Source organism: Protopterus annectens, chromosome 11.part0, assembly GCF_019279795.1.
Source record: "Protopterus annectens isolate FY-2018-M chromosome 11.part0, PAN1.0, whole genome shotgun sequence".
Classification (NCBI taxonomy): domain Eukaryota; kingdom Metazoa; phylum Chordata; order Ceratodontiformes; family Protopteridae; genus Protopterus; species Protopterus annectens.
The window spans coordinates 1,505,983,628-1,505,998,858 of NC_056745.1; positions in this window are offsets into that span (position 1 = coordinate 1,505,983,628).

Below are 15,231 nucleotides of genomic sequence, written 5' to 3' on the forward strand. Positions count from 1 at the left end.
CACTAGCCCTTGCCTGTATATCTCGCCAAATCATACTCTGGTCTCTAAAGGCTCACCTGTCTCTCTCTCTTTCCAAAAATTGTTACTGACAGTGGCCTCTCTCTCACTGAGCAGTAAAAGTCTCTTTTATGGTAAGAGGGCATGGTCTCAACTAATCTGAGCAAATATATGAAAACTTTTTCCTTGACTGCCTCAATGGGGCAATCAGTTGTTCTGGAAAGAGCCGTAGATAGGCTAGGCTGTGCTACCGGGAATCATTTTTCCACAGAACTCATAACACATAAAGAAGTGAAACAGTTCAAACCAGCCTAAAACAACATTCACTAAAGGAAGCTGAGTGTACTTGTTTTCTTATCAATGGTTAAAACAAAGCCACATGTTTGTCAGCCTCATTTTAATACCAAAACATTATTAATGTATCCGCATTTATAAGCAAAGCTAGACTCACATTCCTTGTGTGTGTGTGTGTGTGTATATATATATATATATATATATATATATATATATATATATATATATACATATGTGTGTGTGTGTGTGTGTGTGTGTGTGTTTGTGTGTGTGTGTGTATTGACAGATTGAAAGATATAGATATGTACTTCTATGTTAACTTTTCTCTGCCAAATTGTAATGTGTTCTCTTAGGGATGGAGATTACTGATAAAGTCTATCTAACTTGCAACAAACGGCTCAGCAATCCTTCTTCCCCCTTGAAAATCTGTCTCAGTAACTCCAACTCCTTCTAAAATCACCAAAAAAGTAAACTGCTGTTGTTTACCTCTAAGCAATTTAACTCCCTAAAACATAATTTTTCTATTACCTCATATAACAAGATACAAACTGAAACTGTGAAATATTCTAAGCTACCAAGAGTCATCATAGAAGATCAAGCTAAATCCAATCAATGTATATCTTATAGGTTCATAGGTAGGTACTAGGCTATTAGCCCTAGGGCCTATTTAAGCCTAGCCAAAAAAGTATCCTGGTTTTCGCCACCCAAGAAAATTATTTTCCTGTGCCGCTGTCGAGCAGAGCCACAGAAGTGATCCCTGGGGAATATTTCCTATTTCCCATCCAATCATCAAGATCTTTCTTGAAGAGTGCTAATGAGGAGCTCTGTTTGACATAGATAGGTAGTCTGTTCCAGGGTATGGGAAGTCTCTGGGACAGGAATCTATCCCTCCAGCATGTTCTGTTTATTGTGGTGACAAGGTTTAGGTCCCTAGAGCATGTAGCTCGGAAGGATTGGGATTTCGTTAAGTGTAGCATGTCCAACAGTTCTGGGTTTGACATAGCTTTGTATGTTAGGCAGAGATCGCCTCTGAGTAGGCGATATGCGACGGAGTAAAGCTGGAGTTTTTTGAGACGGTCTGCGTAAGGCATCTGTTTGTGGCCAGTAATCCTCTGTGAGGTATTTCTGTGGCCTTTCCAGTTGCTGTAGATGTCTTGTGAGGTACATACCAAAAGGGGCGCTGTACTTTTGTACTTTATAATGGGTCTAATGAGTGATGAGTAGAGGGGAACAATGACCTCTTTTTTTCTGGATGAGAAACCTTTTGTGATGAGATGAGCCATGTAGAAGGATTTCCTGACCACTGTGGTGATGTGATTATCAAAGGAGAGACTACTGTCCACCTGTGTCCCAAGGTCTCTTATCACACTTTTAGCATTAAGTAGACTACCACTTATGTGGTAGTTCATGGGTACAGAGTTTTTACCAAAGGGGATGACAATACACTTTTTGGCATTGAGCTTCAGGCCATGGCTTTGACACCAGGCATCTGTCTCAGTGAGGCCCTTTTGTAGTATGTCCACATCGTTAGGAGTTTTGACTATGGCTTCTAGTTTGCAGTCATCTGCAAACTTTGTTAGCCAAAGACCTTCTGTGTTAGCCTGTACTTCAGAGAAGTAGATACCACAGGAGAGGACCCAGGACTGAACCCTGTGGTACGCCACTTGTCACTGGTCTGAAGTCGGATTTGGAGTCTGCTACTTTCACAGTGTGGGTTCTGTCCATGAGCCAGTTGGCAACCCATCTTGTGACATAGGGACTTACAGCTAGTTTAGTGAGCTTATCTATAATTCCAGAGTAGGGGATGGTGTCAAAAGCCTTGGCAAGATCTAGATAAGCTATGTGAACCCCCTTACCCTCATGATCTGCCTTTTACAAACCCGAATTGGGTAGGGTCCAGAGTTTGGAGATTACCAATGTCTTTGTTTATGAGTTCCATGATGATACATTCCATAGCCTTGCAGACCAGGCTTGTCAGGCTAATGGGTGGTAGTTCCCAGGGTCCTTCGTGACTCCCCCTTTGTGGTGTGGGATAACCGTCATGATGCATCATTCCATGGGCACAAAGCCTGAGGTGAGGCTATGATTGAACATGGTACTTAGGTAGGGTGCCAGTTCATTCCACAGTTCATGTAGAACACAGCCTGGGATATTGTCAGGTTCCATGGATGCTGTGTTCTTGGCTTTGGAGAGTGTGTTTTTTACTTGTGCAGCCGCGATTACAGGAAGTTTGCATTCTTCCGGTATAGAGATGGGCCCTCTAGGGGGTGAGAGGGGGATAAAATTAGTACTGAACCTATCTGCCAGGATGTTGGCAATATTACTTGGTTCTCTATATTTAGTGCCATTGTGCTGTAACTCAGAGCAGATCTGAGTGTTTCCATTGAGATTCTTGACATAGCTATACAATGCTTTGTGGTTGTCTTTAGAGTCAGTGGCAATTTTGTTTCGTAACTAGCTTTGAAGGATTTTATGAGGGATCTCAGCTTCTTACTGAGGTTGACCAGGGAGTTCTGCCAGTCATGGGATTTTACTCTTTTTTGCAACAGTTTCTTTCTTCTGTTGTAGAGTTTGTTTATGGCAGAGGACCACCAGATTGGCTTCCTTTTTTGGAGGATAGCATCTTGGTTCTGTTAGGGATAGCATGATCCATGCACTCGTGTAAGTGCTTATAAAGTGCATTTGTGTAGGATTCAGCAGTCGTACCTTTATTGTACGTCTGCATGGGTGTCATGAAGTTTGCCACTTCTGTCTTAAGAAGTGTGAAGTTGGCTTTGGAGAAGTTTTTTATGGTGGTTTCTCTAAGTGGGGTTGGGGGCGGGATGTGGATGTCTAGGGTGATTAGCTTGTGGTCGGATCTGACCAACGAGGAATTGACCTCTGATGTGGAAAACCAGTTGCTCATGTTGGTAATGACCAGGTCTAGGATATTTTTGCCCCTGGTGGGGGTGTGAATAAGTTGATCCAAGGCACTGGAATTTATGAATTCCAGAAAAGGTTGAGCAAAAGAGTCATAAAAAGACACATCAGAAACTAGGCACTCCCTATAAGGCCCAGCAATTCCTCAGTGATATACCCAGGAGAAGCACTACTGCATTATAGCCTGTATTACACTTTCTACATGTATTTCCAGTAATTTACACATGTAAACACCTCCATGAACCTCAAACTGCAACAGAGGAACAATAAAATAGCTACATTCACTATAAACATGTCCTATTTTACCCACCACTGTGCAGAACTTTATTATGCCCTTACATATACACCACTGCAGATAGTACACACATTATTTAACCCCATCAGTGCCCAAGGCTTCAAAATGTCATCTTCCCTATTCACTAAACAAACTTTGTTTCTACTGACAAACTGCTCCTTAACATGATTACATCCAAAAATATGGCTGGAGATATACTGTACTCCAACTCAATCGGAAGAGATGGAATTCCATAACCTTTTAATTTTAGCTCCAGTCTCACTGACCAATTTCTCTACAAACCTGCATACTACGGTTCCCCAAATATCACTGCATCCTGACTTGTGTTATATCACCTTACAAGTTATCATACATTACGTAATCCTACTCACATTTCTCCCACTATCTGCATCAGCTTTAACCATTCAAATCACCCCACTTCACCATTAATTACTTCCACTATATACAATAACACACCAAATATTTACTTCAAATTTAAATTACTAAACCCACACACATACCACACCAAAATAAAATTAGCTTTTAAAGTTAAACCAAAACAAGCTTATCAGACTTATCCATCTTTCTCGGTATTAATACTTTGTGGTAATATTCACCCCAACCCCGGCCCATCCTTCCATCCTGACTCCCCAGTAGCCTCCAAAACTCATCCCAAGCCAAACAACTATTCCTACTCAACCCATCCATCTCCTTTCAGAACATGGAACATAGCACCATCACCAAAACCATCAAACTCACCCAAACTGGTTACATTATTTATTTCCTTAAATACTTGTAGTAGCTATAATAAAATTTCAGAACTCCATGCCTGTGTTTCCCACAATAAACCAGATGTTCTTTCTGTAACTGAAATATGGCGAAAACCCCATATACCTGACTCTGAAGTTTCACTCTCTGCTTATATTATCATCAGGGCTGATGGAACTGAAACAAGATGGTGGGTAGATTTACTATACTCTACCTTGAACTCCTTACCCTATAAAAACATATTGACAATTTCCATAATGCTGAATTCCTCAACTTTCATCTTAAACTAAATAACTGTAAACAGCTATATGCTATAAAACTCTATATTTCCTCAGGCAATAATGCTACAACCATGGAACAAATCCTAAACTGGATCTCACCTACAGTTTCTAATGAAAATATAATCCTAGATGACATTAATTTCGATTATCTCCACAAAATACTCATCAGCTAGTCTAAACCTATTTGAATTGACTCACCCCCCCTCCACACACACAGTATAACTGTCTCAAAAATTGTGGTTCAATTCTCTACTGGATATTGGTGTCTGATTCCACTAAGTATGTTTCCAGCAGCCCCCTCTCTGATTCCATCAGTGAGCACCTCCCTATATATGCAAACAGACTCAGCACCCATCATGTCAAACAACCACTTACTTAGAACTTCAGCTATTCCCACTAATATTAACTCTGATATATTTAACAGACTCCTAAGTTCCTTTACCTTACCATTCCTGAAAAGTATTCCACTCGATGACGATGTATACAAACTTAACATACTTTTCTTAAAAACCCTCAATAGTCTGGCTCCAACTATAACACAATTAGTAAAAAATAACCAAACTCATTGGTTTTCCACTCACAGCAGGCATCTCATGTATGAAAGAGTTTGGGCTTGGAAAGCATGACTAAAATATTTAAACCTGCAACACTTTATAAATTATGTAACCGTACTAAATACAGATTGATACAGACAAGAAAATCTACTACAGTAACCTCTTACTAAATCAGCGTTCCAACTGAAAAACAATTCTGGTCTTTTATTAATAAAATACTTCATCCTGGAACAGCCACCATTGTGAACCATGTCCCAAACAACATTCCCCCTGAAATTGCTGCTCAGTCTAACACACATTTTATAGTTTAATAGGGTCACAGGTAATTACTAGGCTTGCTGCCCCTCAGGCCATTTTAAGCCTAGCCAATTTCCATTCAAAGGTGAGAATCAAATCCTATGCCTAGTGTCCATGAGGTAAACATCTTAACCACCTTAGCTATTATGCCAACCCCCTTATAGAAAGCAATAAAGCAGGAAACGTTGACCGTGTAGTATTCTCAAAATACAGAAACATTCCTACAATGGGGCCAGGCCGGGCCCGGGGGAGGCTGGCCCCCCATTTGTAGAAGGAAATAGCAGGCCACAAAAATCACAAAAACTGACAGGCCAAAGAAGAGCCATAAAGACGATAAAGTGGACTATTGAGGATAAGAAAGAAATTATGTATTGTTACTATTATGCAAAAAGCCCAGAATTTCCAGACACAAGCTATACAAAATGATTATGAGAGAAATTAGAGGAAAGAAAAATCCTTCCACAGGAAAAACTGTCAGAAGCTTCAACTGAAAAATTGTGTTCATTAATATAACAGATTTGTGAAAGCAGTATATCGATCAAGAAACTATCTGTTTGGAAAAAAAGCATCTGAGGAAGTGTGAAAATATAAACAACAAAACCTAGAGATATTTGAAAAGTATAAAAAAGAAATATGGACATGGGAAAGAAAGAGATTTGATATGGTGCAATATTTATGCAATGAAGAAAGCCATCAATATAAAGAGGGCACCTCCAAAGATATTCAAAGAGAAATACAGGCAACGGCATTCAGATATGGAAATTTCACAATAACAAAAATAATATCTCAAAGAGGAAATGTAGAAAAGAAGATTAGTAAAGTAAACGTTAAACAAATAGAAGCTGAAGTTATGGAGTGAAGATTAGTAAAGTAGAAGTTAAACAAATAGAAGCTGAAGTTATGGAGTGAAGATTAGTAAAGTAAAAGTTAAACAAATAGAAGCTGAAGTTATGGAGTGCCTACAAAGTGAAGGATTTAGTGTAGAAGGTCTAACACATGTTACATCATGTTTGCACTGTTGAACTCCTGGCCTTAAAAGGGGAAATGTTTTAAGCATCTATCATCCTAAACGTATTGTTGGTCTGCCTCCATATCTTCTGTCCTCTCTGCCTCTCATTTCTCCCTCTACCTACACTCATTTCTTTTTTTTTTCTTCTCTTTCCACCTCTACCTACAATATGCTCTAGTACAGTCGTCTCCACTATGAACTTCCCTAATTCTGCCCTATCCTACTACCTGATCCTCCCCTGTTCTTTCCCTTTAATTACTGAACACTTTCTCTCTCTCACTTTTACAGCTTGCTACGTCAGGTGCTCCCTCCACTCAAATTAATAAAAGGGATACCTCCCTTCCCAGTGAAGACATCCTGGACTGCCAGTGCCCCACCCTCCAGCAATGCTACCAAGTGTGACTTCTTAAAGAAGCCTCAGTGTATGTAGCTCTAACCAGTAAATTATATCTAGCTAACAAACTAGACCAGTAATTCCACCTTTGCGTGCGCAATAGCAGTCTACCACAGTCTGCTCCCACTTATCCCCCTTTCCAAATATTACAAACTTCTCCCCTGACCGTTTCTGTAAAACATTATCTTTAAATGTTAATAAACCACTAACTACAGCACTATTTCAGTTGCCATCTCATTCTCATCACTAGGTGGTAGCATACACCCATTGGCTTAAGGACCTACATTATAACTCTACCTTGACCCACTAGTACAGATTTAATTTAACTTACTCTCTGACCCACTGTAGAGACTCTGTGGAATACCCACTAAATTCATGCGTTTCCCTAATTCCTAAAGTGCAGTACCTACCATATCAATGAAAATATAATAAAAACGTACTCTCTGCCCTGCTTCAGAGTCCAAGTGACATATTATTTTTCTCTGCACAATCACTCATTCTTGGTTCCACCCACTCCTTTCAGCCTGCGGGCTCACTCCGCTCCCCTAGACTGCCCCCAAATCTCACCTGCCCCCACTGGACATTTATACAACCCCTAACTCCTCCCCACCCCACTCCACCCCAATCACAATTAACCTCACCAAACCCCACCCACTTATAAACCTCACAGTCTCCACACACACTAAAACCCCTCCTACAATGCTCTACTTATCTACTCTCACTATTACTCCATTTACCCAACTAATCTCTCTCTCTCTCTCCTGTCTTACCTATCTCACACAATTTCCAGACCCTTACCATACCACTCTCACACACTACACTGCATCATACCATCCTCCTCACTGCCCCTCTTACTCATCCATCTCACATGAACTGTTCACCTCCAACCCAACATACCTACTCAAACCTAAACTACTCCCCTCTCCACCTGCCCTTCACTCATCTCTTATATTTCATACCAAAAAAATCATTAACCTCACACAACCCATACGACCCATCCCCACTACATTTCCTCACTCTCCTCCTCCATCATTCCCGTCTCTCCCATGCCGGCAACATACACCCTAAACCCAGACCCACCTCTATCATAAATGTCACCAAACCTTCCACCGAACCCACTAAATCTAAGTCCATTCGCCTCACTACACTCAATGCACGAAGCCTTAGAAACAAAATCCCTAAACTCCATGCCTGGCTCTCCCATAACTACCCTGACATAACCACCATTTCTGAAACCTGACTTACATCCTACATAAAAGATAAAATCCTACCACCAGGTTACCAAATCATTCGCAATGACAGAGTCCACAAAAAAGGAGGTGGAATAGCTACAATCTACCCCTACTGCCATGCCATAATTCCCTACACCAATAAAATACCAGCCTTGACCAATGCGAAAATTATAATAGGTTTTCTAAAAATAAACAACCAAAATCCATTTGTGTCACTGCCCTTTATATCCCCCTACTGATAACATCAAAACACATGAGAACATCCTAGTCTGGTTATCATCTCACATAAAAAATGAAACCTACATCCTTGGTGACACCAACATCAACTGGACTAGTTTAAACTCTGATGCCCCATCCCACACTATTAACCTGTACAATTTCTCCCAACTAATTCATTCACCAACCATACCAAATAATGATGGTACCTCTGGAACCATCATTGACTGTATCCTAACAACTCACCCAAATCTTATCATCACAGCAGCAATTATACCAAATCCTCTCGGTGATCACTTACCTGCCTTCACCGACCAGCTCCCATCTCCTCTACAAAAATAACATCATTACACTGAAACCCACAACCTCTCTGCTTTCAACCCTCAAACTTTCTCAGAATGCCTGAAGCGCACTGACTGGTCCCCACTAAAAACCCTTCCATTAGATGATGCCGTGTCCTACTTTAACCACTCATTCCTGACCCTCCTTAACCAGCAAGCCACCCCCAAAACAAAATGCATCAAAACCAATCCCTGCCCATGGTTATCAAAAGAAACTAAACTAGCCATGCAACATAGGGACAAAAATGGAAACATTATCAAAAACATAAAAACCCCAATGTAAGCAACTATGAAACGACACAAAAATGCTTAGAACAAAAGACCACCAAGGCCACTACTCCAAACTTCAGTCCTTGCACTCAACAAATCCCCAAAAATTCTGGGACTCCATACCATCCATTCTCCCCCCTGCTAATAAAGAAACCCCCTGCCCTAGTCCCACCCTCTCGGACCTTGACACAGCCACCCAGTTAAACTCATCCTTCATAGACTGCATAGCCAACCTATCCTCTTCCTTCCCAGCCCCCTCCTCCAGCCCCAGCACCTCCCACCACAACCTCCACCCAAATCACCCACCCCCTCCACACCTTTCTGCCTTACTTCCATTCCCACAAGCGCTATAAAAAGACTTCTCAAACTCAAACCCTGTTGCAATCCACCTGACAATCCACCATCTACCTTCCTCCATCAACCTGCAGATAGCATCGCCTATCCTATCTCAATTCTCATAAATCGATCCATAGAAGAATCATACGTCCTCTCTATCTGGCGCCATGCTTACATCATCCCCTTCCACAAAGGTGGCAAGAATACTGATACCACCAACTTCAGGCCTACTGCCATCCTTTCCTCTCTTTGTAAAATACTAGAGAAAACCATCCAAGCTTAACTCATGACACAACTAACCCAAAACAACCTCCTATCCCCTACCCAACACGGCTTCTGCCCTGGCTACTGCACAGTGACTGCCTTTCCTTCCTTTTTGGAAACCATCAAACATGAGCATGACGCAGGCAAACTTGTATCTACACTATTGCTAGATCTGTCAAAGGCCTTTGACACCATCTCCCACACCCTACTCATATCCAAACACTCCACCCTACATCTCTCCCCCACCACTTTAGCCTGGTTTTCCAGCTACCTGTCCAACTGCCAACAAGCTGTCCAATGGAAAACTTCAACCTCCCCCTTCCTACATTCATCCACAGGTGTCCCTCAAGGCTCAGTTCTTGGCCCTCTACTCTTTAACCTATTCATTAATAACTTTCACCACTACATACCAGCAACATCTGCATCCAGTATGCAGATGACTCAACAATCATCTGTTCAGCCGTCTCTCCCTCTGAGCTCCTGGCAAAAACCCAATTAGCCTTCTCCACAACAGAATCCTGGATGCAGTCCAACCACTTGTCTCTGAATGCCAATAAAACCAAACTAACGATATTTTCCCCTTCCAAAAACTCCATTACTGACAAAACCTCATTCACCATACACAGCCAGAACAACAGCCTCCTTGAAATTGTTCCCACCACAAAGCTTCTCGGCATCATCATAGACAAAGAACTAAAATTTGATACACACATCCACTCCACAGTCAAAAAACCCACCAAAAGATTGGCTTTCTCTACAGACACATCCTTTTCCTCAGCCCCTCTACCCATCAAACCCTGGCACTCATCTTCCTGCTCCCCTCCTTTGTGTATGGTGCATCTCTGTTTACCAATCTCCACCTTGTTTTACGTTCCAAACTTGAATCCTGCTACCACAAGATCTGCAAATTTGCAACCGACTCAAAATACTCATCCCATCACTGCCACTCCCACCTCACCCTCAATTGGCTCGAACTATCCAGCTACCTCAGTTACCTACAGCTCTCCATCACTCACAAGCTCACCTTTAAACCTGCAAACTGTCCATCTCTTGCTACATCCTTAAAACCCTATATACCCAACCACCCTCTCAGATCCACAAACCAAAATCTACTTCAGGTCCACAAACCAGCCTGACCTCCTTGCCATCTACTAATGTCCTACTCCTTAGCTAAACAATGGAACTGTCTCCCCCCTCACATATGCAACCTAGCAAACCATACAAATGAAAAATCTCAGTTTTCTCTCATCTAATAGCTAAATGGGAATGCCCATTTCACGCTCCAACATAAACTCCTCTCAACCCCTCCCTTTCTACCCTGCACTGAAATCATCACCAATTACCACTTTATTGCCCCATCTCAGCCTAAAATAATCTCATCCCCTACCTGGGACTGAAACTCTTTCTGTTATCTAATGTACTATACTTTCAATAACAAATAGCCTGGTACTTCTTCCATGCAAAATGGTGCATCTAACCACAAATGGATAGTAGCTATTGTTTAAATGTTAACTTTAAAAGCTCTTCTGTAAATATTGAGCTTACCTAACCTGCGGAGGTCTAGTAACCATACATTTTAAATATGTTACCTCTCTAATTGCTTATTACAATTTTATTATTTTCCTGTAAATGTTTACATTTCTGTATAATTCTTGTTATTCTTTGTAACATTTAACTTGTAATATCTTGGAGCTTTTCTCCCCAGGCCTACACTAAAAAGGGGCTCTTTATGGCCCAGTGGACTCCCCCAGTCATCAAACTTAAATAAATAAGATAAATAATAAATGATGGAGTGTGTCCCCAAAGTAAGGAGAAACAGGAAGATCAGGAGACATCGGAAGAAGAAATATGGACATGGGAAAGAAAAAGAGATTTAATATGGTGCAATATTTATGGAAAGGAGAAAGAAAAACTAATCAATACAGAAAGAGCAGCACCAAATATATTTAAAGAGAAATACAGGCAAAGGAATCCAGACATGGAAAACTTTACAAAAGAAAAAAATAAGAATACAAAGAGGAAAAGTAGAAAAGGAAATAACTAACCTCCTCTCTTCTCAACTTAACTACTCTTGCCTGTTTACTCTTTAGCTCCTTGTACTAGTTTTAATTTCCTTTATGACTATATATATTTATATTTAATAATAATAAAAACATCAGTTTTTGCATGGATGGCTCTTGATTGAATGGTTTATCTATTTGAATGAACTTCATGTGTGGTATTCTCTAGACCTGTTAATTGCTATTTAACCTACTCTAGGTACCAATATTCTATAACTATTGATTTTCTTACTATGTTATTTGGTGATTTTATTTTTATGTGATTTCATTGTAATAATACGTAATATTTCTGGATCTTTTCTCCTTGGTTCTCCAATAAAAACTGGCCCCTGGCTCAGCTGGCCTAACCCGGTTAACAAATGTCAATAAATAAAATAAAATAACCAATGGAGAAGTTAAAGAAATGCAAACTGAGGTTACAGAGTACCTGCAAAGTGAAATATTCAATGTAGAGAATCTAATTCAGAAAGCACCACAACAGGATAGAGAAATGGATATCCAAATTAAGGGGAAACCAGTGGAACAGGAAGCAATTGGTCAAGTTCCATATGAAGATATTTTGGAGCCTTCCAGTAGAAACCAGTGTAAATGTTCACTTGAGGCTAGACTGCAAGGGAAGGAACAGGAAACAGTGGAAACTCTAATGCAGTCAATGATGAGCAGTGATAGGCCAGTGAGTTGTCATATGACAGAGCAAACAGATGGCACAGGATGAAATTGAAGTGACTATCCCACAGGAAGCTGCTATAGAACTTTCTATATAATGCCCACAGGAAATGGAAAAAAGGGATGTGCCCTCAGTTTGAAAGAAAATGAGCTAAGAGAAGAGTTGCTTGATTTAATAGACATAGACAGATATATCAATATCAATTAAATAAATAGACTGCAGAAGGTCAATAAAACCCAAAAAGTCTAAAGTCTGATAAAACACATCAACAAAGTAATTAGGATTGTTCATAGAGATCCATGCAATATAACCAAAGAAAACAGGATATATTACTGTGCAGCTAAATTAATAACTGATACATTTCTACTACGAGAACACAGGGCAGTGAGAGAAAGGAAGGGGAGAAATTGAATACCATCATGGAAGTATCAAAAAGAGAAAACTATAAAGTAATTAAGACAAGAGGCATCACTGTTAGAAGAGTATAGAAGAGGGAACAGATCAACAAAAGTACTAAGAAAGGTAGATGTGATTAAACCAATGCGCAGTATTAGAACAGATCAGGATCTATCATGTACTATCACAAATAAACTAAAATTTCAGCACAGGTGGAAAAACTTAGAAGATACACAGATAAATGTAATGGAAATGTACAAAATAAGTGGTTTATTGATGACCCAAAAAGGTTTTATAAAGAACTGGGAAGCCAATCTGGTGGTCCCCTGCTATAAACAAACTATACAACAGAAGGAAGAAACTGTTGCAGAAAAGAGGAAAATCCCAGGATGCAAAAAACTCCCTCACCAGCCTCAGTAAGAAGCTGAGATCCCTCATAAAATCCTTAAAAGCTAGTTATGAAAATAAAATTGTCAAAGATTCCAAAGACAACCACAAGGCATTCTATAGTTATGTGAAGAATCTAAATGGCAATGCTCAGATCTGCTCTGAGCTACAACAGAATGGCATTAAATATACTGATCCCAAGGATATTGCCAATATCCTGGCAGATCGATTTAGTGCCAGCTTCACCTCCCTCTCACCCCCTAATGGGCCCATCTCAATACCAAAAGATTGCCAAATTCTGATAATCACGGCCACACAGGTAGAAACCGCACTCTCCAAAGCTAAGAATACAGCATCCATGGGACCAGATGACATCCCAGGCTGTGTACTACATGAACTACAAAATGAACTGACACCTTACCTAAGTGTCAGATTTAATCATATCCTCACCTCAGGCTTCGTGCCAACTGAGTGGCACACAGCTACAGTTATCCCGCTCCACAAGGGAGGGTCTGCCTTGGATCCCAGGAACTACCGCCCCATCAGTCTGACAATCCTGATCTGCAAGGCCATGGAACGCATTATCATGGAACTTATAAACAAAGACATTGGCAACCTTCAAACACTGGACCCCACACAGTTTGGGTTTGTGAAGGGCCGATCTTGTCTTCTGAATCTGATTGACTTCTTCGAATCAGTCTCCAGAGCTGTGGAAGAGGGTAAGGTGGTCCACATAGCCAATCTGGACCTCGCCAAGGCCTTCGACACCATCCCCCACTCTGGAATCATAGATAAACTTACTAAGCTGGGCAAAAATCCATACGTCACTCGATGGGTTGCCAACTGGCTTACTGACAGAACCCAGACTGTAAAAGTAGCCGACTCTAAATCCAGCTCCAGACAAGTGACAAGTGGAGTACCTCAGGGTTCAGTCTTGGGACCACTCTTGTTTGGCATCTACTTCTCTGAAGTACAGGCCAACACTAAGGGACTCTGGCTAACAAAGTTTGCAGATGACTGCAAACTGGGAGCCATTATTGAATCCCCAAATGATGTGGATATTCTACAAAAAGGCATTACAGAAACATATGCCTGGTGCCAGAGCCATGGGCTCAAGCTTAATGCCAAGAAATGTATAGTTATCCCCTTTGGAAAAAAACATGTACCCATGAATTACTACATAGGTGGCAGGATGCTAAACAGCGAAAGTGTGATGAGAGACTTAGGGACACAAGTGGACAATGGTCTCACTTTCGATAACCACATCACCACAACAGTCAGGACATCCTTCTATGTGGCACACCTCATCACTAAGGGCTTTTCATCCAGAAAAAAGGAGGTCATTGTCCCACTGTACTCATCCCTCATTAGACCCATTATAGAGTATAATGCCCTGTTTGGTATGTACCTCACAAGACATCTGCAACAGCTGGAAAGGCCACAGAAATACCTCACTAAATGAATTACAGGCCTAAAGCAGATGCCATATGCTGACCGTCTAAAAAAACTCCAGCTATACTCTGTGGCATATCGTCTACTCAGAGGCGATCTCTGCTTAACATACAAGGCCATGTCAAACCCTGAGCTGTTGGACATGCTTCACTTAAAGAAATCCCAATCCCTCAGAGCCACACACTCCAGGGATCTAAACCTTGTCATCACAATGAACAAAACATGCTGGAGGGATAGGTTCCTGACCCAGAGACTCCCCATACTCAGGAATAGACTGCCCATACATGTCAACCATAGCACCTCATTGGCCCTCTTCAAAAGGAACCTTGATTATTGGATGGGAGATAGGAAATTCACCCCGTGGATCATGTCAGTCGCCCTGCTAGACAGGGGCCCAGAGAAGTAAATATTGTGGGAAGAAATATCCAGGGAATTATTATGGCTAGGCTTGCATAGGCCCTAGGGCCGATAGCCTAGTACCAACCTATGAACCTATGAACTTATAAGGTGAAAGCAATTGAAAGACCACCAAAAAAAAAAAATAGATACATTTTGGAGAAGAATTATGAAGATCCTGTGGAACATAACAAATATGCTAAATGGATAGAAGAAGTAAAAGAAAAAATAAGAAGTTTAAAGGTACATGATATAAAATGGGATGAAGTAACAGCCATTGAGATTGAAATAAAGTTAAGAAAAGCCTCTAATTGGAAATGCTCAGGCCCAGATACAGTACCTAACTTCCCATTAAAAGTATTAACATCTTTGCAAGAATATTTAGCCATGAGTAAGAGCTATTTATATGCACATCCCAAACAGACAC